The following is a 22,058-nucleotide window of genomic DNA, read 5'->3' as shown; positions in this document are numbered from 1 at the left end:
GTAAACTATAATCCGTGTGGTGCAGCAGTGCTCCAAAACGTATTCACCAAATGCAATTAATGCACCACAATGATGAAAGAGGTTGTCGAAGTGGGAAGGTTGGGGGATGGAGTGGGGTGAGAGGTATATGGGAACCTCTTATACTTTTTAATGTAACATTTTGTGTGATCTATGCATCTTTTCAAAAAAAGATAATTAAAAAATCATTTTCAAAAAATAGTAATATTTTTTTAAAAAGGTTTTCCTTACAATGGGCTTCCAGCCACAGGAATGGGTTGGGTTTAAGAACATGTTTTCTGGGGAAACGGACTTTGGCCCAGTGGTTAGGGCGTCCGTCTACCACATGGGAGGTCCGCGGTTCAAACCCCGGGCCTCCTTGACTCATGTGGAACTGGCCATGCGCAGTGCTGATGCGCGCAAGGAGTGCCGTGCCACGCAGGGGTGTCCCCCGCGTAGGGGAGCCCCACGCGCAAGGAGTGCGCCCGTGAGGAGAGCCGCCCAGCGTGAAAGGAAAGAGCAGCCTGCCCAGGAATGGCGCCGCCCACACTTCCCGTGCCGCTGACGACAACAGAAGCGGACAAAGAAACAAGACGCAGCAAATAGACACCAAGAACAGACAACCAGGGGAGGGGGGGAAATTAAATAAAATATATCTTTAAAAAAAAAAAAAAAAAGAAGAACATGTTTTCTGGGACCTGCAGCTCCAAACCACACATATGGAGAATCCCAGCGTCCAGAGCTGCCTGCGTCCCTGGCTCCTGCCCCTTGTCCACCTACCCCTGCCCCCATCCCTTTCTCCTCCCTCCCTTTTATAAATTCCCTTCTGATGGAATTGGGCTCAGCTAGATAATCCAGGATAATCTCCCCTTTTGAAATCTTTAATGCCCCTTTGTCATGGCCAGTCATAGATTCACAGGGTCTGAGAATCAGGACTTGGGCATCTTTTGGGGGATGTAATTATTCCTATCCCCCACTCCAATCCAAAACCCAGTGATTGCAATAATGAGCATAAGTGAATAATTCACAGAGTAACATCTGCTTACCAGGAGATGGGGTTGGGGGACAGAGGGGAAGTTAATGCTTAAATTACTCAGTTTCTCTTTGGGGTGATGGAAAAGTTTGGGTCATGGAAGGTGGTGATGGTAGCACAACATTGTGAATATAATTCACACTAAATTACATATTGGAATGTGGCTAAAAGGGGAAGTTTTAGGTTGTATGTATGTTACTAGAATAAAAATTAAAAGAAAAAAACATAGGAGTGTATCACACAAACAGAAAACCCTATTGTAAACCATGGACTATAGATAATAGTGCAATAAAAATCATATTCTTTCACCAATTGTAACAAGCAGACCATACTGTGCAAGGTTTTAATAATATAATAATAGGGTGGTATAGGGAAACTCTATTTTATGCATAGTTTTTGTCTTTTTTTTTTTAATATTACATTCAAAAAATATGAGGTCCCCATATACCCCACCCCCCTCACCCTACTCCTCCCCCCATAACAACAACCTCCTCCATCATCATGAGACATTCATTGAATTTGGTAAATACATCTCTGAGCACCGCTGCACCTCATGGTCAATGGTCCACACCATAGCCCACACTCTCCCCCAGTCCACCCAGTGGGCCATGGGAGGACATACAATGTCCGGTAACTGTCCCTGCAGCACCACCCAGGACAACTCCAACCCCTGAAAATGCCCCCACATCACATCTTTTCCTCCCATTCCCTACCCCCAGCAGCCACCATGGCCACTTTCTCCACACCAATGCCACATTTTCTTTGATTACAGTTAGAGTAGTTCATGAATAGAATATCATAAACCTTTTCTGCAAACTTACAACTTTTCTAACTGAAAAAAAAACAGGTATTTTAAAAAGTGAGTTATTACAATGATGCCAGAATAAAGGATCATGATGCAATTGCCACCCACTCTTGAAAATACAGAATTTACTCAATTCTAGACCTTGGAGGGATTTTATATCAAGTCACATGGCCCCAATTCATCAACGAAGAAACACACACACAACATAAATTTCCAAAAGCACTCAGGGGCTGTTTTAGTTTCCTGGTTGCTGAAACCAATACTGTACAATGGGTAGGTTGAACCACAGGAATTTATCAGCTCACAGTTTCAGAGGCGAGACAGCTTGCTTCCTCCTCCTGTGGGTATCTCCTGGCCGGCAATCTTTGGGGTTCCTTGGCTTTTCCGTCACGTGGCATTGCACATGGTGGCGTCTTCTCCTTTCTCCTCTGGGTTCCATTGGCTTCCAGTGTCTGGCTGCCTCTCGTGGCTTCCTTCTTGTGACAAATCTCCTTTCCTTCTAAGGACTTGGCCACGTTGGACTACATCCCTCTCTCTTACACTTCGGGTACCTGAACTATCAGCATCTTCCAACATCCTCTTTACAAATGGGTTCACACCCACAGGGCCAGGGACTGGGACGAGAACTGTGCCCTTGGTGCAGTTTGTGATTCCAGTTCCAACATGGCGGGCGTAAAACAGCAACCCTTGGTCCTTACCTCCTTCTGCGGTGGTGTTCATCTTTAGCTTGACCTCCGAGGCTGTTTCGAGGAGCCACTGAAACACGGCGTCTGAGAGCAAGAGTGATATCACCATCAAGTCAAGACACCTGCTGGGCACAGCACATAACTTTTTCTTAATCTTGCCTAAGATAATGGATGTGGTGGTTTTGTAGACGATGGAACTCCGCCATGGTTAGGAACTGAATTTCAGAGACTTGGGGAGAATGTTCACACCGGAGATCCCGAACAGGTGGAATGAATACACAAATAAATACCCTTTATAAAAACCAACCAATTTCTGGTATTTTGCATCAGACCCCTTTGGCTGACCAACACACGTGATGTATTGAGCTCCAAGCTTCCTCCTTATCCCCAATGTTTCCAGTTGTCCACTTGTCCCAATTGTCCCTCATGTTTCCAACAGGAGGAGTTGCTACACCTGTTGGGTTTTGGCTTTCTTGATCTAAAACAGCTTCATTGAGGTATAACAGATGCACAATAAACCACACCTTAAGTTTACAATCTGATCAGTTTTGACATACCTGTACACCCATGAAGCATTTGTCACAAACAAGGAAACAGACATAAGCTTTACCCCCAAAAGTTTCCTCATGTGCCTGTATAATCCCTGCCACTGAGCTGCTTCCTGCCCCTAATGAATTGTTTGGATTTTCTAGAATGCTCTATAAATAAAATTTATAGGACCGTACATTTTCTATAAGTGGAATCATAACCGTATGCACTTTTTATTCTGGCTTCTTACGATTAGTTTATTTATCTTGAGATTCATCCACATTGCCAAGTATCAGCACCTGCTGATTTTTGAATGTCTATGTACCAGTCACTGCCAGGATTCTTAGTGGGAGATGTTTGGAGATACTTAAAACATGCAGTGATAGCCCCCCCCCCCCCCCACCGGCATGTGCATCCCTCTCAGAGGGTGCCACAAAGCTTGCTTGCATTTGAAGTTGCTGTTTTCAAGTTGATTTTTGTTGTTTTTTCTGTTGACTGACTCTAATATATGTCCGATGTGTAAACAGAGCTTTAGAGGGAAAATAGGCTTTGAAAGCAATATCACAAAGAAAAACAATAAATTGTCTGAAATTAGTAGCTTTACTATTACTTGGTGTAGCAATTTTATATTATTGATGAATTCCAAAAAGAAATACTGGATTATGCTTGTAAACTGGTCTTTTCCTCTGGGCCCATGAGATTATACTGGGTTTAGAGGTTTACTTGATTACTTAATCAGGTAAACCTCTTGTGTCATTAGGGCGTTGAGTCCCTGCCCCGTGGTGAGTGGGGACTCACAGGTAAGAGACACGGCAAAGGACAGAGTTGAGGGTTTCTGATGTTGGAGTTTGATGCTGAAGCCTTAAGCTGGAGCCCTGGGAAGCAAGCTCACAGAGGAAAGAGCAGCCAGCCCCAGGAAGAGAGAAACCCTGAGCCCAGGAAGAAGCAAGTCCTGGGAAGAGAGGAACCCTGAACCCAGAGAGAAGCAAGACCCTGGAAGGGAGGAACCCAGAAAGCCTGAACTCCGGCAGACGTCGGCAGCCATCTTGCTCCAACACGTGGAAATAGACTTTGGTAAGGAAGTAACTTACGCTTTATGGCCTGTTATCTGCAAGCTCCTACCCCAAATAAATACCCTTTATAAAAAACAACCAATTTCTGGTATTTTGCATCAGCATCCCTTTGGCTGACCAAAATACTTGATGTATTGGTATCATTTGAAAATATGTTTTTTTAAATTTTGATTTCCATTTCCTTTTTCCATTAAAAAAACATCAGGCTTTTCAAAAACTGAAGTTCTACTGATAGCAGTAACCTTTACTGCCCCCACTGCAGATAGTCTTAAGTTTTGTGAAGAATGTCCCCCAATACATTGGTTTAAGAAACTTGAATATTCAAAGATCCAAGAATGCAAAGTTATACTTACATATATATTTGCAATGTGAAAGATTTGTTTACCCTTCCAATAAAAAAGATACGTTTATTGACTTCAGTGCTAGGTGGCAGATTTGGAGATGATGGTTTAGCAGGTGGTTTCCACCCTGCCTGGGAAAGGGGAGGCTGAGGGAACCCCGCCCTTGCTCCTTTGCTTAGAAAACGAGGGAGAGCAGAGACAGTGACCAAAGCTGAAAAGACTCAGAGCTGAGACTGTGGGATTTCTCCCAACCCACCCTTTAAACCAAACCGTATTGCATAAGTGAAGGACGTTTGCACAGCATTTGCTAGAGGAGCATTTTTACTTCTAAAACTTCAAAGTAAGGAACAATTATCTGCACCCTCAAACAGGAAGCACACTGCTATCCAAGGTGAGACTTTAATATTATAATTATTATTACTTGAAATTTAAAATACAAACACCCCTTCCCCCCACCACAGTAACCTGCAATCTACTTTATATCTTTATGAATGTGCCATTGCTGACCATCTATTGGACCTCAGACAATTTTTGTCCTTAGGTGTCTGGCTTATTTCACTTGGCATAATGTTTCTCAGGTTCTTCCATGTCACAGAGTGACTCAGAACTTTGTATATCCTGATGGCCAAACGATATTCTATCGTGTGCGTGTGGACCTCATTTGGCTTCTCCATCCATTTGCTGACAGACACTTGGCTTCTTTCCAGCTTTGTGTTGTTGTGAATAATGCTGCTGTGTACGTCGAGGGGCAAGTATCTGTTTGAGACCCTGTTGCTTCGCTCTCTTTGGGTATAGACCTAGAAGTGGGATTGCAGAGTCAACTGGTAATTCTAAGGCTAGATCTGAGCATCCCACAGATCCTCTGACCTCAGATTCAGCCATCCAGTCCAAAATTCCTCCTCCTCACTGACCAAGTCTGCTTGACCTTCTCCTTCGCTTGACCAAACTTCTGAAGCTTCTCCCTGAATCTAAGTCCCTGTTCTCCTCTCCCCACTTACCCCACCTCCTCCTCTCCTAGCACTCACAGCCTTGGCAGAGGCCAGCCGCCATCTTGCTTTGCCACGTGGCCGGGCAGCAGGATCAATGGCCGCCATCTTGCTTTGCCACGTGGCTGGACAGCAGGATCGATGGCCACCATCTTGCTTTGCCACACGGCTGGGCAGCAGGATCAACAGCAGCTGGCTTTGGTGAGAAAGCACCTCTGATAGTGCCTTTTCACAGCCTTGGAACAGAGAGCCTCTACCCCACATAAATCCCTTTTATAAAAGCCAACCCATTCCTGGTACTTTACATCAGCAGCCACTTGGCAAACCAAAGCGCCAAGTACATGCAATGACCAAATAATGAGGTGCGTTTCCAAGTCTTACAAGGGGAAAAAGGGCCCCTTTGGCTTCTGTTGGGATGGAATTGTGTTGCTTGCAAAGATACATTCAAGTGTTAACTTGTGTTCCTTTGGGGTGAACCCATTTGCAGATAGGACATTTGAAGACGCTATTATTAGGGAAGGTGTGGACTCGTTTGGGAAGAAGATCCTCAAAGATTCTATTTAGAGGAGGCCACCTTGAATCAGGGTGGCCCTTAACCTATAGGACTGGGGGGCTTTTAAACTAAGGGAAACTGGGCGCAGTGCATTTAAAAGGAGCCAGAAGTTCATAGACATCTGTGGAGGGAAGTGGATGTGGCTCAGTTCCTGGTGCTACCTAAAGAAGATGAGCAAGAAAGCAGACTGGAGTGGTCAACTGATGCAACAAGATGATACAGAAGAAAACATAATGAGATGCAGTGGCTTGCTCGGTCAGTGGCGGTGGGGTCTGGCTGCAGACGAGGGGTCGGTCCGGCTTGGGATGAGGGGTCGGTCCCGCTTGGGACGAGGGGTCGGTCCGGCAGCAGACGAGGGGTCGGTCTCACAGGGGTTGCGCGGTTCGGCTGACGGGGTCGCCCGGCAAAGCCGGCGATGAAGGGGTCACCCGGAGAAGCAGGCGACAAACTGGGGACAAGGGAGGCCAGGCCCTTGTCGGGGGCTCTCAGGACTGGAGAGCGCACGGCAGAAGAACTACCGCGGAGACGAGGTAAACACGCAGGTCCAACTTTATTGAGGAAGTGGCTACAGTTTTATAGGGGCTGGGGAAGGCTGATTGGTCGAAGTTATGCCATGTTCTGATGGGTTGCCACAAGCAGTTACTGGGGAGAAAGGTTGGTGGGAGGTACTGGAAGGGGGAGGGGTGGTGGTTAGGGATTGGCTGTTGCTGTTGCTGGGGGAAGTGGCAGGGTTTAGTGATTGGTGGCTGCTGTTGCTGGGGTAGAGGGCAGACTGGAGTTTCCTGCCTTGCTTGGCTGTTGCTGCTGTCGGGGGAGGGAAAAGGGCAGACTGGATTTTCCCGCCCACGCCTGGCTGTTGCTGCTGTCGGGGGAGGGGAAAAGGGCAGACTGGAATTTTCCGCCCTGCGCCTGCACAGGGAGAAAGAAGAAGAAGGGTGCTGCCCCACAGGCATCGTGTGGCGCCATCCGGGAGGAGGGGCGGCCGCGGAAGCATGGCTGCCGAGAAGGGGAGACCCGAGGGCACTCTGCGCCCATGCCGAGCTCCCTTCAGGGGTGGCGGTGAGTCCGACCAGCCACCCTATTATGGGGGCAGTGGCTTGGAATTAGGCCTACCGTGGCCGCTCCCCTGCCAGGCCAGCAAACCACACTTCAGCCTGAGGGGTGACCGCAATGAGAGACACAACAAAGCAGCAAGCAGAGGTGACTCAAGCAATTAGGTGCCTTCCTCCCATGTGGGAGGACCCCTGTTCAGCTCCCGGTGCCTCCTAAGAAGAAGTTGAGCAGACAACAAACAGACACAGCAAATGTAAACAACAAAGGGGTGGGGAGAAATAAATAAAATAAATCTTTGAAAAATAAAAAAAGAAGTCAGTGGAGACCAGAGGAACAAACACAAGAAGAGAGAGGACCGTGTGATGGACAATTGCCCAAATGCTACAGACTCTGGGAGAAAGCCAGCCCTGCTGATACCTCTCCAGGGGACTTCTGGCTTCTAAGCCATGAGATGATAAGTCCCTGTTGTTTCAGTGGATTCCTTGTGGGCCGTTTGTCATAGCAGCCCCAGCAAATGGAGACAGTGCCCTCCACTGTGCAAGGGGCTCCAAGCCTTCTTCCAGAAAGGTCTCCCTTTTTGCCCAGCTCTGAAACCAGGTTGAAGCAGGTTCTCAGGCGGAGAGAATGGAGACCACTGACTTCTCTGGGGCAGGTGAGAAGGAGGTTGGGAGAAGGACTCAGGACAAGGGAATCAGAAGGGGAGCTGAGAAGGGCCCAAGCAAGATGTGGAATTGCTGACAGTCCAGGTGTCCTGGACTCAGGCCAGGTGATACCTTGGGCTCCCACCTCCCTGGACCCAGTGGTGTAGCACCCCCAGGCAAGCCAAGCAGGAGGTGGTACTAGGTTCCCAGGAGATAAAAACTCAACAACCCATCTTTCTGGAGAAGACTTCAGACCACCCAAATCCCAGCACTTGAAAGAGTTTTGGGTTTTCAATGAAAATGACCCCATTAACCAGAATCTGTTGGCCTTTTTGAACTAGATGCTTAAAACCTACAGGACATGTTAAGGAGAATGTGGTCAGTAAGTTACCCACTTGGGATCCCCTCTGTCCAAGAATCCCTGAGCAGACAGAAAAGGTTATCTTTTCTAAATAAAAAATAAAGAAGAGCTAATCCCCAGAAAATAATCCTACCCTTTGAGATAGGGTCTCACCAATACCCAAATATTTGTCAACACACACACACACAAAAAAAAAACTGTGGCTTTAAAGTTTTCTCTTGTGGCGCAAGCTGGTTGTATCATGTCTGAATTTGTCCACTTTGATGGTCCTAATTGCCCCTTTCCTGGACCAAACATGAGACGGCTTCTCTTGACCCCTAGCCTCCTCTCACCTGGGCCTTTACCCAGGGGCAGCTGATCAGGTAGGTTCTTACCTCCCCCTCTTCTCCCAGCTCTTATAGGCTCCAGGCCACTGAACGATGGCAAAAAATACCATTTAAAACCAAGTGGCCCAAATCACAACCTCCATAAATCCCTCGCCCATCTCCACAAAACCAAACCACCCTAAGTGCATCTTCCATAAATCAAACTCCTGTCATCCTTTCCCACTTCATCCTCTTCAGCCACCAAAAGCCAGCTGTCCCATGTCCACAAAAAGCTGAGTTCTAGTCTCTCCCCCCACTACAGTGGCCCCTAAAGGAAGATGTGCGGCGGCTTGCTCAGTCGGTAGAGGTGGGGTCTGGCTGCGGACGAGGGGTCGGTCCAGCTCTGGACGAGGGGTCGGTCCCGCTTGGGACGAAGGGTCGGTCCCACTTGGGACGAGGGGTCGGTCCGGCAGCAGACGAGGGATCGGTCTCACAAGGGGTTGCGCGGTTCGGCTGACGGGGTCGCCCGGCGAAGCCGGCGACGAAGGGGTCGCCCGGAGAAGCAGGCGACGAACTGGGGACAAGGGAGGCCAGGCCCTTGTCGGGGGCTCTCAGGACTGGAGGGCACACGGCAGAAGAACTACCGCGGAGACAAGGTAAACACGCAAGTCCAACTTTATTGAGGGAGAGGCAACAGTTTTATAGGGGCTGGGGAAGGCTGATTGGTCGAAGCCACGCCCTGTTCTGATTGGTTGCCGGAGAAAGGTCAGTGGGTGGTACTGGACGGGGGAGGGGTGGTGATTAGGGATTGGCTGTCGCTGTTGCTGGGGGAAGGGGCAGGGTTTAGGGATTGGTGGCTGCTGTTGCTGGGGTGGAGGGCAGACTTGAGTTTCCCGCCCACGCCTGGCTGTTGCTGCTGTCGGGGGAAGGGAAAAGGGCGGGCTGGATTTTTCCGCCCACACCTGGCTGTTGCTGCTGCCGGGGGAGGGGAAAAGGGCAGACTGGAATTTTCTGCCCTGCGCCTGCGCAGGGAGAAGGAAGAAGAAGGGTGCCGCCCCACAAGGCATCGGGTGGCGCCATCTGGGAGGAGGGGCAGCCGCGGAAGCATGGCTGCCGAGAAGGGGAGACCCGAGGGCACTCTGCGCCCATGCTGAGCTTCCTTCAGGGGTGGCGGTGAGTCCGACCAGCCACCCTATTATGGGGGCAGCGGCTTGGCCTGCCGCGGCTGCTCCCCCGCCAGGCCAGCAAACCACACTTCAGCCTGAGGGGTGACCGCAAAGATGTCTTTGTGTGTCTCACAGAGTCTGGGCTCTACCCGAAAAATACAACCAGGAATATATTAAACACACACGCACGTATTAAAAGAGGTTTATTTCCAGGAATCGTTAAGGGATTAGAGGGGCTGGCACATTTGATATCCAAGGGCAGGACAGCAGGGAGGACACAAAGATGTCCAGACAGGAGCTCATCTTCAGCCCACAGAGATATTTCTTTTTGGGGGGAAACTGCAGTTTAGCTGTGATGGAAAGAGGCACCCCCATGGGGTGGAGGGGCATCTCTGTCACTCAAAGCCACCTGGCTATAGAAGTGGCCACACAGTGTGCAGTTTCCCCCTGGCAATGCAGAAACGAGGGTCAGGTCCATCCAGTTGTGTGTATAATACTGACCATCACGATGCTGGAACCAAAATCATGATTTCTACCCCCAGGAGGGATCCTTTCCAGTCCAAATGCACCTGCTGAGTCTTCATGGAGAAGAAAGCCCAGATTAATGGGACCCTGTACTGTCGAACTCAGCAGGCCCACCTGTCCCCCACTCCTAGCGAGCGGGATACAATTAGGCCCCTTATGTTTACAAGGGCTCATCTGGACCTTATCCCTAGTGTGTGTGATATAATTAGGCCCCTTGTGTTCACAAAGGGTGCACCTGGACCCCACCCCAAACTTGGTGATACAATTAGGCCCCTTATGTTTACAAAGGGCCCAACTGTCCCCAACCCTAGGGTGTGCGATACAATTAGGCCCCTTGTGTTTACAAAGGGCTTACCTGGACCACACCCCAAAATTGGTGATACAATTAGGCACTTTATGTTTACAAAGGGTCCACGTATTCCCATCCCTAGCCTGTACGATACAATTATGCCCCTTGTGTTCACAAAGGGCCCACCTGTCCTTACCCCTAGCCCGTATGATACAACTAGGCCCCTTATGTTTATAAGGGCCCATCTGGACCTTACACCTAGTGAGTGTGATACAAGTATGCCTTCACAAAGGGCCCACCTGTCCCCATCCCTAGCATGTATGATACAATTAGGCCCCTTGTATTTACAAAGGGCCCACCTGGCCCCCACTCCTAGCCTGCTTGATATAGTTAGGCCTCTTATGTTTATACTGCGCCCACCTACCCCACCTCCTGGAGTGTGTGATACAATTAGACTGCCTATGACTACACTGGGCCCACCTGGACCCCCACCCCTAAAATCTGTGAAACTATTACCCCCCTTATGCTCACTCTGAGCATACCTGTATCCCACACATAGAGTCTGTGATATAATTAGGCCCCTTAGGATTGCCCTGGGCCCACCTTGTCCCCACCCCTAGCTCCTGTGATACAATTAGGCCCCTTATGACTACACTGTCTACCTTGTCCCCACCCCTAGCTCCTGTGATACAATTAGGCCCCTCAGGATTACCCTGGGCCCACCTTGTCCCCACCCCTAGTTCCTGTGATACAATTAGGCCCCTTATGACTACACTGTCTACCTTGTCCCCACCCCTAGCTCCTGTGATACAATTAGGCCCCTCAGGATTACCCTGGGCCCACCTTGTCCCCACCCCTAGCTCCTGTGATACAATTAGGCCCCTTAGGATTACACCATGTCTACCTTGTCCCCACCCCTAGCTCCTGTGATACAATTAGGCCCCTTATGATTACACTGTGTCTACCTTGTCCCCACCCCTAGCTCTTGTGATACAATTAGGCCCCTTAGGATTACACCATGTCTACCTTGTCCCCATCCCTAGCTCCTGTGATACAATTAGGCCCCTTAGGATTACCCTGGGCCCACCTTCCGCCCCCCAGCTCTTGTGATACAATTAGGCCCCTTTGGATTACACTGGACCCACCTGCTCAGTCCAGCGCCATCGGCACCTCAGTGTCCTCCAGTTAATCCCTCCTGCAATGCCCCCTTGGCCGTGTGGCATCACATTCAACAGCTGCAGGAATTAAGGCGAGGACATTTTGGGGGTCTCTAAAGTTCTGGGATGTTGTCTGGCCTGTAGGACATTGGAAAGCCACCCAGGTGATTCCAATTCACATCCAAGGTGAGAACCACTGTTTGGGGTGTCGAAAAATTTTAGATAACGGGTATTTGCGATATGAGCACAATAAAGCAAATGTCATCAATACCACTGAATTGTACACTTGAAACTCACTAACATGGGAAATTTTGAGTTGTGTATATGTTACTGCAATGAAAAGATTAAAAAATTAAGTAGGTTCGTTTACCTCCCTTTTCAGGTTTAAAAAGCACTCCCTATAAACTGAACTTTTCGATACCCAGGACAAACACCAGTCAAGTAAAATTGTGATTGAATTAGATAAAGCTAAAAATGGCAATCCTTGGGTTGTACAGAATATAGAATACAAAAGACCCTCTGTGTCCTGTCCATCACCAGTCACTTCTATCTTGTTTCACCGTCTGGGATAATGGTGTGTGGTTAGCCATCCTTGCTTTTTAGAAAAACAATGGTTTAAGGACAGCCATTACTTTTCACACCATTGTGGAAGAAGTAGTTAATTAACCCTGGCTGTTTGGGGATACAGTTAGCTGCCAGTATTTGGGGCAGGTAAGAGTTGAAACCCGGGGGCGGACTTGGCCTTGTGGTTAGGGCATCCATCTACCACATGGGAGGTCCACGGTTCAAACCCCGGGCCTCCTGACCGGTGTGGAGCTGGCCCATGCGCAGTGCTGATGTGCGCAAGGAGTGCCGTGCCACGCAGGGATGTCTCCTGTGTAGGGGAGCCCCACGCGCAAGGAGTGCACCCCGTAAGGAGAGCCGCCCAGCGCGAAAGAAAGTGCAGCCTGCCCAGGAATGGTGCCACCCACATGGAGAGCTGAAACAGCAAGATGACGCAACAAAAAGAAACACAGATTCCCGTGCCGCTGAAAACAACAGAAGTGGACGAAGAAGACACAGCAAATAGACACAGAGAATAGACAACTGGGGTGGGGACAGAAGGGGAGAGAAATAAATAAATAAATATTTTAAAAAAAAAAAAAGAGTTGAAACTCTGAAGTCTATGACTATGGAATGAATGTTATTCCCAGTCAGATAAGGAAAACTTAGATTTACACCCAAACTATTACATTTCACTCTGCAAACTTCCCTCTGGAATCCCAAATATGTGTTGCTCAGTAAGTCCTCGTTTATCCATCCTTATCAGAACACAGGCCTGTGGCATCATTGAATTTTTCCATTACCTGAAATTTAACACTTCAAATGCTGAAACGCTAATAATTTAGCCATTTCCATGAGCAGGAACTCTTCCATGGAACATAAGGAATATGTGACCTTAAGTTAACCCTCTTCGTTGGCATGTGTCATGCTTTCCAAAGTAGCACGTGGAAAATAATCATTTCCAGGTGTTCTGTGCAAAAGGCCAGTGAATCTGGAAAACGATAAAGGTGGGGTGTGCCTGGGGTTCCTGCTTAACCTGGAGTTGCTCAGAATTGTTGGAGCAAAGATTCGTTCATACAAATTCCTATCGCCAAGACTCAGCCTGAATTCTCTGGAAATTGTCACATATGACAAATCAGTGGAAACAGCAAAAACTCAGTGATGAGGAAACTAGATTCAGGGGGTAGGAATGCCCTCTTTGTTAATTTGAGTTGTAAGGGACTTGGCTTGATTTTTGTTTTTTGGAGTTTTTTTTAGGAGGTAGCAGGGAATGAACCCAGGACCTCGTACATGGGAAGGAGATGCTCAACCACTGAGCTACACCCACTCCCCTGGGTTGTAAGTTTTTCACAGTAAATGGATCGGCTTTTTAAAAGGGAGCGTCAAGAACTAATAAAACGGTCTCATTAAAGCAATGTCTGTTTAAAAATAAAAAGCAAAAGCCACACAGTCGAAGTCCTCGTTGCATGATACATTTTTAGAGGAAACTTTGACGCACAGGGCGCAGGTTGAAGAGACGGTAGGGCACGAGCTCCCCCTGCTGGGATGTGTGACAACTGCTCACAAGCCCAGAGAAATCTCACCTGGCTCCATCCAGCCTGACTCCATCCTACCAGATCCATACCACTGGGCTCCATCTATCTTACCTGACTCCATCCCACCTGGATCCATCTAGCTCACCTGGCTCCATCCAGCCTGACTCCATCCCACAAGGCTCCGTCCCACCTGGCTCCATCTCACCTGGCTCCATTCCACCTGGATATCTCTCTCATCTGACTCCATCCAACCTGGCTCCATCCATCACACCTGTATCCATACCACCTGTCTCCATCCATCTCACCTGACTCCATCCCACCTGGATCCATCTCACCTGACTCCATCCCACCTAGATCCATCTAGCTCACCTGACTCCATCCCACCTGGCTCCATCTCACCTGACTCCATCCTACCTGGATCCATCTAGCCCACCTGGCTCCATCCCACCTGGCTCCATCTCACCTAGATCCATCTAGCTCACCTGGCTCCATCTCACCTGGCTCCATCTCACCTGACTCCATCCTACCTGGATCCATCTAGCCCACCTGGCTCCATCCCACCTGGCTCCATCTCACCTAGATCCATCTAGCTCACCTGGCTCCATCTCACCTGGCTCCATCATCTCACCTGACTCCATCCTACCTGCATTCATCTAACTCACCTGGCTCCATCCAGCCTGACTCCACCCCACCTGGCTCCATCTCACCTAGATCCATCTAGCTCACCTGGCTCCATCTCACCTGGCTCCATCATCTCACCTGACTCCATCCTACCTGCATTCATCTAACTCACCTGGCTCCATCCAGCCTGACTCCACCCCACCTGGCTCCATCTCACCTGACTCCATCCCACCTAGATCCATCTAGCTCACCTGGCTCCATCTCACCTGGCTCCATCCATCTCACCTGTATCCATTCCACCTGTCTCCATCCATCTCACCTGACTCCATCCTACCTGGATCCATCTAACTCACTTGGCTCCATCCAGCCTGACTCCATCCCACCTAGATCCATCTAGCTCACCTGGCTCCATCTCACCTGGCTCCATCTCACCTGACTCCATCCTACCTGCATCCATCTAACTCACCTGGCTCCATCCAGCCTGACTCCATCCCACCTAGATCCATCTAGCTCACCTGGCTCCATACCACCTGTTTCCATCCATCTCACCTGGCTCCATCCATCTCACTTGCATCCATACCACCTGTCTCCATCCATCTCACCTGGCTCCATTTCTAGGGCACTTGACATCTGTGTACAGGAGATGTTCCGTCTCCAACCCCTGCATCCTGTGTGCTTGACAGGACGGATCTCGAGTGTCAGGACCAGGCTCAGCTTCCTTTCACTGTTTTTACCTGGCTGAGACTTTCAGGATGTTTTCAGAGAACCTCTGCATTTCCCAGTGCAACGAAGGAAGCTTTACATGGCTCTCTCCTCCGCTTCCGGAGACCTCGCCCTCATTCATAACCCCCATCCCGGCTCCTCGCCCCCACCCCGATTCCCACCTGCTTGGCGAACCTCCCTCAACTCCGATGTCCATTCTCTACGTCTAGCCACCCTTCCCAACTCCTGCACAGACTGCTGTTCATGGCCGAGTCAAACAAAACTTCTCCCCAAATGCAAGGTTCCGTTTTGTTTTCTTTAGTTCATTATAACGATTTTTTAAGAATAATATTTTAAATGTGTTCTGTTACTTCTTGGGCTCATAATCACTTCAAAGCAATTAATTTGGTGTCGCTGCACTTGGATGAGGAGAGCTTTACAATAATGGTTCAAGAATCTTCCCCTGAAAATGCAAGCAAAACACATTTGTAGTCAGCATTTCTTTTTTTTCAGGCAATATGTATCTTTGTTTAAAAAAAAAAACCCACTGAATTTTTTCCATCTACAAACACATGGAAAGTGCAGAAACCAAAGTTAATCTGTGATGTATTTGCTTACTTTTACAAACAAGACAAATTAGAACAGAAAAATGTTCAGAATATAACCTGATTAAATATTTAGTTCAGTCCTGAGCTTTTAATATTTAATACCATACAGATAAAGCAATAACAGAGAAAAAAGATTTTAAATTCATTTGATTTGCATGGTACAAAGATTCAGCTAAACTTTGTTCATTTGGCTAGGAATAATATTCTTTTTGTACCTGTAACACTTAGATTCTATATACAAAATGGTAATAACATACTGATAATTCAAAGTTGAGAACGAAATATTTCATTTTTTCACCTTGCGCAGAAGATTCTAATTTTTTAAAATAGTATTTATAATATTAAAATTCATATTTGTCCGGATAGTTTTGTGATCAAGTTATTAAAATGTTTTGTCACTGTGAATCATTTGTTAGTACAAATATGACAGGATTGTTAAAAGCTGCCTATAAATACAAAACACTCTTGCTGATTTTTAAAGTGTGGAAAAGGATTATATTAAAATTAGTTTGTCCCTCATGGTAGAAATGAGCAGATTTAGCATTTCATGCAGGGTTGACACACTTTTTCTTTAATGGGTCAGAAAGTAAATATTTTTGGCTTTGTGGGAAGTAGGGTCTCTGTGGCAAGATCCTGGCCGTTGTATTGTGGAATCTTCCCTGATGTGGACGGTGAAAGGGTGTGGCTGTGTTCCAATGAAATTCTAACATAAAGGCTGGAGGCTGCATTTGCCCTGAGGGCTGAAGTTTGCTGACCCCTGCTTTAATGATCTGAGTGGCTCAAACACAGCAATTAATTCTCCCTGCATATTACAAGACATTTGGGCACTTCAAATTTCATCACTAACTTATATTTAGAGGCACCCTGATCAGTCAAAATAGGATTTTGCCATTGAGTCATTATCTCATGATGATTCTGTACGGTAATGAGCATGCAAGAGGGCTCTAAGCCAGGAAATCTTCCTCAGCATCCTTCTTACCACAAGCGCAGGAAGGTTCTCCCCATTGATTGCAGCGGAGTGCAAAAAAACTGTTTGCCACCCCTGACTTGAATTGAACCTTGAGGATTTCATGCCCAAGTCTTCAAATATATAAACATACCTCTTTCAAAAAGCTTATTTTACATGAAATATGAAACTACTTTGAATGTGTTGGGTCTAAATATCGGTGCAAACACAGAACATTGCAAACCACATACTACGGCAACCTGAAATGCCTACCTCGAGCATTCGATCCTCTAGCCTCCCAAAGCACTCCTAGGGCTCTCCACACCCAGAAAATCATCTGACCCCCCAAGCCAGCTATCGAAATAGGCCTCCCAAAGTGATACCGCTGCTGCCTTATTCTCTTGCTTTCCTCTCTCTCAGCAGCCAGTTGCCATGTTGCCCCGAAACTCAAATCATCTGGCCCCGCTTCTCAGACTGGTCCCGTGGCATTGGACCCCTCAGCCCCTGTGCATCTGCCTCAACTATCACCATGGGGACAAGGACAAACCCAAGCCCTGCCCAAACTGCAGTCTTCTTTTTTTGGTCTTTATTTATTTTTTTAATGTTACATTAAAAAATATGAGGTTCCCATATATCCCCCCACCCCCCTCACCCCACTCCTCCCCCCATCACAACAACCTCCTCCATCATCATGAGGCATTCATTGCACTTGGTGAATACATCTCTGAGCACCGCTGCACCTCATGGTCAATGGTCCACACCATAGCCCACACTCTCCCCCAGTCCACCCAGTGGGCCATGGCAGGACATACAATGCCCAGCATCTGTCCCTGAAGCACCACCCAGGACAACTCCAAGTCCTGAAAATGCCTCCACATCTCATCTCTTCCTCCTACTCCCTACCCCCAGCAGCCACCATGGCCACTTTCTCCACACCAAGGCCACATTTTCTTCAACTACTAATCACAATAGTTCATGAACAGAATATCAGTAAGTCCACTCTAATCCATACTCTATTCCTCCATCCTGTGGACCCTGGAACGGTTGTGTCCACTCCACATCTATATCAAGAGGGGGCTTAGATCCCACATGGATGCTGGATGCAGTCCTCCTGCTTTCAGTTGTAGGCACTCTTGGCTCCCTGGTGTGGTGGTTGACCTTCTTCACCTCCCTGTTAGCTGAGTGGGGTAAGTCCAAAAACTGCAGAGTCTTGAGCAAAATAAATGACTGCTTTCAAAGCCATTGAGCTTGGGGGCTGCTTTATGCAGCAATAAGTAACAGGAAGGTCATCTCCTCTAGAAAGCCAGGCTTTTCTGATGAAGATCACGCATGGTACAGAGAAAGCTGGACTCCGTATTTCCAGAAGCTCAGCTTCGAAGAGCAGCTGGCAATATCTGAAGACACTGGCTCTGTACACAGATTAAATAGCATTACCAAGAACGGGTGGTTTTGCGTAGTGAGAAAAGGCTCTCTAGCCCAAAGATTCCCTTCTGAGGCACGACATTCCAAATCTTCAAGGGTCCCTTCCCAGGAGCCAGCCGCGGACCAGCAGGATGTGGGGGACAGAGTTGAGTTGAAAATGGCAAAGTCGAGCTTGCCACCCAAGTCTGCCCATAGTCCACCGCCTGCACGCATACCTCTGCCAGGAAATCCTTGCCCGCCAGGTTGGAGGGAAACTCGCATCTTACCCTGCTGGGGAATAATCACTGCTGGTCTCGGAGCCTTCTAGACCCACAGGAAGTCATTTCATCACCTGAAGGCCGCAGGGCCCTTGGTGGGGACAGAGGCCGCGAGGGGCATGCAAAACTGACCCCCACTTCCAAAACTTCCTGCAGCCTTGAGGCATCTCCTTGTGCCAGGTGCACATTCGCCCCAAGGGCACTCTATGTCCGGGAGATGGGGTCGCCATGTGAGCCTGCAATCACCCCCACCCTGCTTCCCACCCTGCTCCTCCTTAGCTTCTTTTTTAAGATTTATTTTTTATTTATTTCTCCCCCCTTCCCCCCCACCCCCTAGTTGTCTGCTCTCTGTGTCCATGTGCTGTGTGTTCTTCTGTAACCGCTTCTATCCTTATCAGCAGCATCGGGAATCTGTGTTTCTCTTTGTTGCGTCATCTTGTTGGGTCAGCTCTCCGTGTGTGTGGTGCCTTTCCTGGGCAGGCTGCACTTTCTTTCGCGCTGGGCGGCTCTCCTTACGGGGTGCACTCCTTGCACGTGGGGCTCCCCTACGCGGGGACACCCCTGCGTGGCAAGGCACTCCTTGCGCACATCAGCAGTGCACGTGGGCCAGCTCCACACGGGTCAGGAGGTCTTGGGTTTGAACACTGGACTTCCCATGTGGTAGCTGGACGCTCTATCCGTTGAGCCAAATCCGCTTTTCTCATGCTTGGTAAGAAGACGGGAAACTGTGGAGTCTACATTCATATCCTCTGACATTCCCCCCCTTCTGCAAAACACCATTTGTCGGCTCCTTTGGATACAAGTAACGGGAATTACAACTTCTGCTTCACATGGGAGGGATCAGAAATCTAGTGAATGGTTTTACTCTGAATGACAATGTTTAAAAAAGCACTTGTAGTCTCTGCTTTGCCAGAGCTAGCCATGTTTGTGCCCATTTTCCTCTATTAACTTCTCAGGAACATGACTTATTTTTAAAAACCACCCTATGGCTTTCTATTTGTTGAACAGAGGAAACAGGTCGAGAAATTTAAAAAAATAATTGCCAAGAAACTGTCCGGCTGATGACAGCGCTTTGAAGTTCTGAAAAATTCAAAATAGTATCTGCCAAAAAAATTAAAATATCTACCTTTGCAGCTTTGTGTTTGGAGACCACTTAATTCCTTTCCATGTGAGTCAAGGTCCTGGAAAGGACAGGTGGGACGGTACAAAGATGAGGCGGGCCTGGCTAAAGAGAAGCACCAGGTTGGGGATGCACCTCCAGGGCTGCAGGGGCTGGGGACGGAGCTGTCTTGAGATCTTTGGTTTTTGGAAAAAAGAGCCACTGCCAAGCCCCCGGCGGCCAGCTGCGGGGAGAGAGCTGGGGGAGGAAGCAGCTTGCGCCCTGCCTTCCCCTCCCTCTTAGTTCCTGCACTTGCCTCTCACCGGCCTGGCCCAGAGAAGACAGGATTTCAGAGCCAGGTAGATTGGAGAAGACCCCACAAATCATCTCCAGTGCAGTTGCAACAAAGTATCTGCGCGGAGCTCCCAGGTCTGCCCTGGCACGTTGCTACAAAGTGTCTCAGCTCCCTGCTGTGTAACAGAGTATCACAAACAGGGTGGCTTAAAACAGTAGAAATCTATTCTCTCCCAGTTGTAGAGGCCAGAAAGTCAAGGTATCTGCAGAGCTCTGCTCCTCTGGAGGCTCTAGGGGAAGATTCTTCCCCGCCTTTCCCAGCACCGCTCCAATCCTGCTTGGCCACATCTTGACAAAATCCCATCTTCAAAGACCCTAGCTCCAAACTGTATTTTGGGGGGCACAGTTCACCCGTAACACAAAACCGCAGCAGTGCTGAAGGAGGAAGCACCCGAACAAGTCCAGGCTCCCCCACGGGCTCATCTCCGTGTGCATTTTGCACGGACACCCCAAGTCCACTTTTGCACCCCCACCTCCAAAGCTTTGCAAAAACAATAGAGCGCCTTCAGTGAGATATACTGCTGTTCTCTTCAAAAAATATATATTTCTGCGGTCACCCCTCGGGCTGAAGTGTGGTTTGCTGGCCTGGCGGGGGAGCAGCCGCGGCAGGCCAAGCCGCTGCCCCCATAACAGGGTGGCTGGTCGGACTCACCGCCACCCCTGAAGGGAGCTCGGCATGGGCGCAGAGTGCCCTCGGGTCTCCCCTTCTCGGCAGCCATGCTTCCGCGGCCGCCCCTCCTCCCGGATGGCGCCACACGATGCCTGTGGGGCGGCACCCTTCTTCTTCTTTCTCCCTGCGCAGGCGCAGGGCGGAAAATTCCAGTCTGCCCTTTTCCCTCCCCCGACAGCAGCAACAGCCAGGCGTGGGCGGAGAAATCCAGTCTGCCCTTTTCCCCTCCCCCGGCAGCAGCAACAGCCAGGCGTGGGCGGGAAACTCAAGTCTGCCCTCCACCCCAGCAACAGCAGCCACCAATCCCTAAACCCTGCCCCTTCCCCCAGCAACAGCGACAGCCAATCCCTAACCACCACCCCTCCCCCGTCCAGTACCGCCCACTGACCTTTCTCCGGCAACCAATCAGAACAGGGCGTGGCTTCGACCAATCAGCCTTCCCCAGCCCCTATAAAACTGTTGCCTCTCCCTCAATAAAGTGGACTTGCGTGTTTACCTTGTCTCCGCGGTAGTTCTTCTGCCGTGCGCCCTCCAGTCCTGAGAGCCCCCGACAAGGGCCTGGCCTCCCTTGTCCCCAGTTCGTCGCTGGCTTCTCCGGGTGACCCCCTCGTCACCGGCTTCGCCGGGCAACCCCTGTGAGACCGACCCCTCGTCTGCTGCCGGACCGACCCCTCGTCCGCAGCCAGACCCCAACTCTACCGACCGAGCAAGCCGCCGCAATTTCCACACTGTTTTCCTATAGAGAGCAGAGTTATTGAGGAGAAAAGAGAGAGAGAGAGAAATGCATTTTATCACAGTCAGGACCGTCAAAACGTTTTTAATCATCAGAGGTGGGGCATTTATGTATTTATCCCATGAACACAAGCAGGTTCTGCTTTGCAGAAACACAAGCGCCAAGGGAACCCTGTACCAGGAATTTAAATGGCCCAGGCAGCTGAAGGATTTCCTCTCGAAATTTATAACTTTCTGTTTGGCTCCCTTTGTAGTCCCCTTATGGAAGTTTATGCTGTCACAGCAACATAATGTTGAGGCTTTAGTTTGCTGTGACAATCTTTTCAAAGAAGAGCGTTTTTCTTTAAAACCCAAAAGGGCCATGTCTTGCTGTGTTTGGGGCGCATTTTCTTTATAAATGAATTTGTTCTGAGCAATACAATTCACCCTTAGAAATTTATCCTAAGAAATAAAACCAATCAGAATCTTTACATGACTGTGCTTAGAATGGTGTTACTTCTTTCTCCATCCTTTTGTCTTCGAGGAGGATAAGAGCTGGGACACCTGTTGCTTAGTTAAAAAGCACGAGCTTAATAAAATCTTGCTACAAATCAATGCATCTTATGTGGACAATCATTATAAAATGCAACATACATTCCTTTAAAAAACAAAGCAGTTTGAACTACTAAAAGCAATCCTCTTCCAACGATTATGCTTTTGGAGACATATTTGAAATAAAGAAGGAGAGCTGAAAGTAACTGTTCACCCAAACAGAAAAAGATAGAAATAAAAAGGCATTTTTATCTCTTAAAAAAAAAAAAAAAAGAACAACGCTCTCTTGCTGTCAGGTCCCATTTTTGTGGCACAGCCCCAGGGAAACCAAGGCACGTCGTTATACTCACACCAGTGCCAGCATCTCCCCTCCGGTGTTCCCTTAACAAATCCTCAGGAAGCCAGCTGGCGGGAAGGACCCAGGACATCAATCGGAACTAGCAGGAGAAGTCTGCAGCACCGAGCAAGCGTCCCAGTCACAGCAGGAGATTGGCACAAGCTCCAGGGGTTCTGTTCCCCACAGCGAGTTGTGGCTAATT

Source organism: Dasypus novemcinctus, chromosome X (genome assembly GCF_030445035.2).
Source record: "Dasypus novemcinctus isolate mDasNov1 chromosome X, mDasNov1.1.hap2, whole genome shotgun sequence".
In the NCBI taxonomy this organism is placed as follows: domain Eukaryota; kingdom Metazoa; phylum Chordata; class Mammalia; order Cingulata; family Dasypodidae; genus Dasypus; species Dasypus novemcinctus.
Note: the sequence above shows the minus strand (reverse complement) of the source record.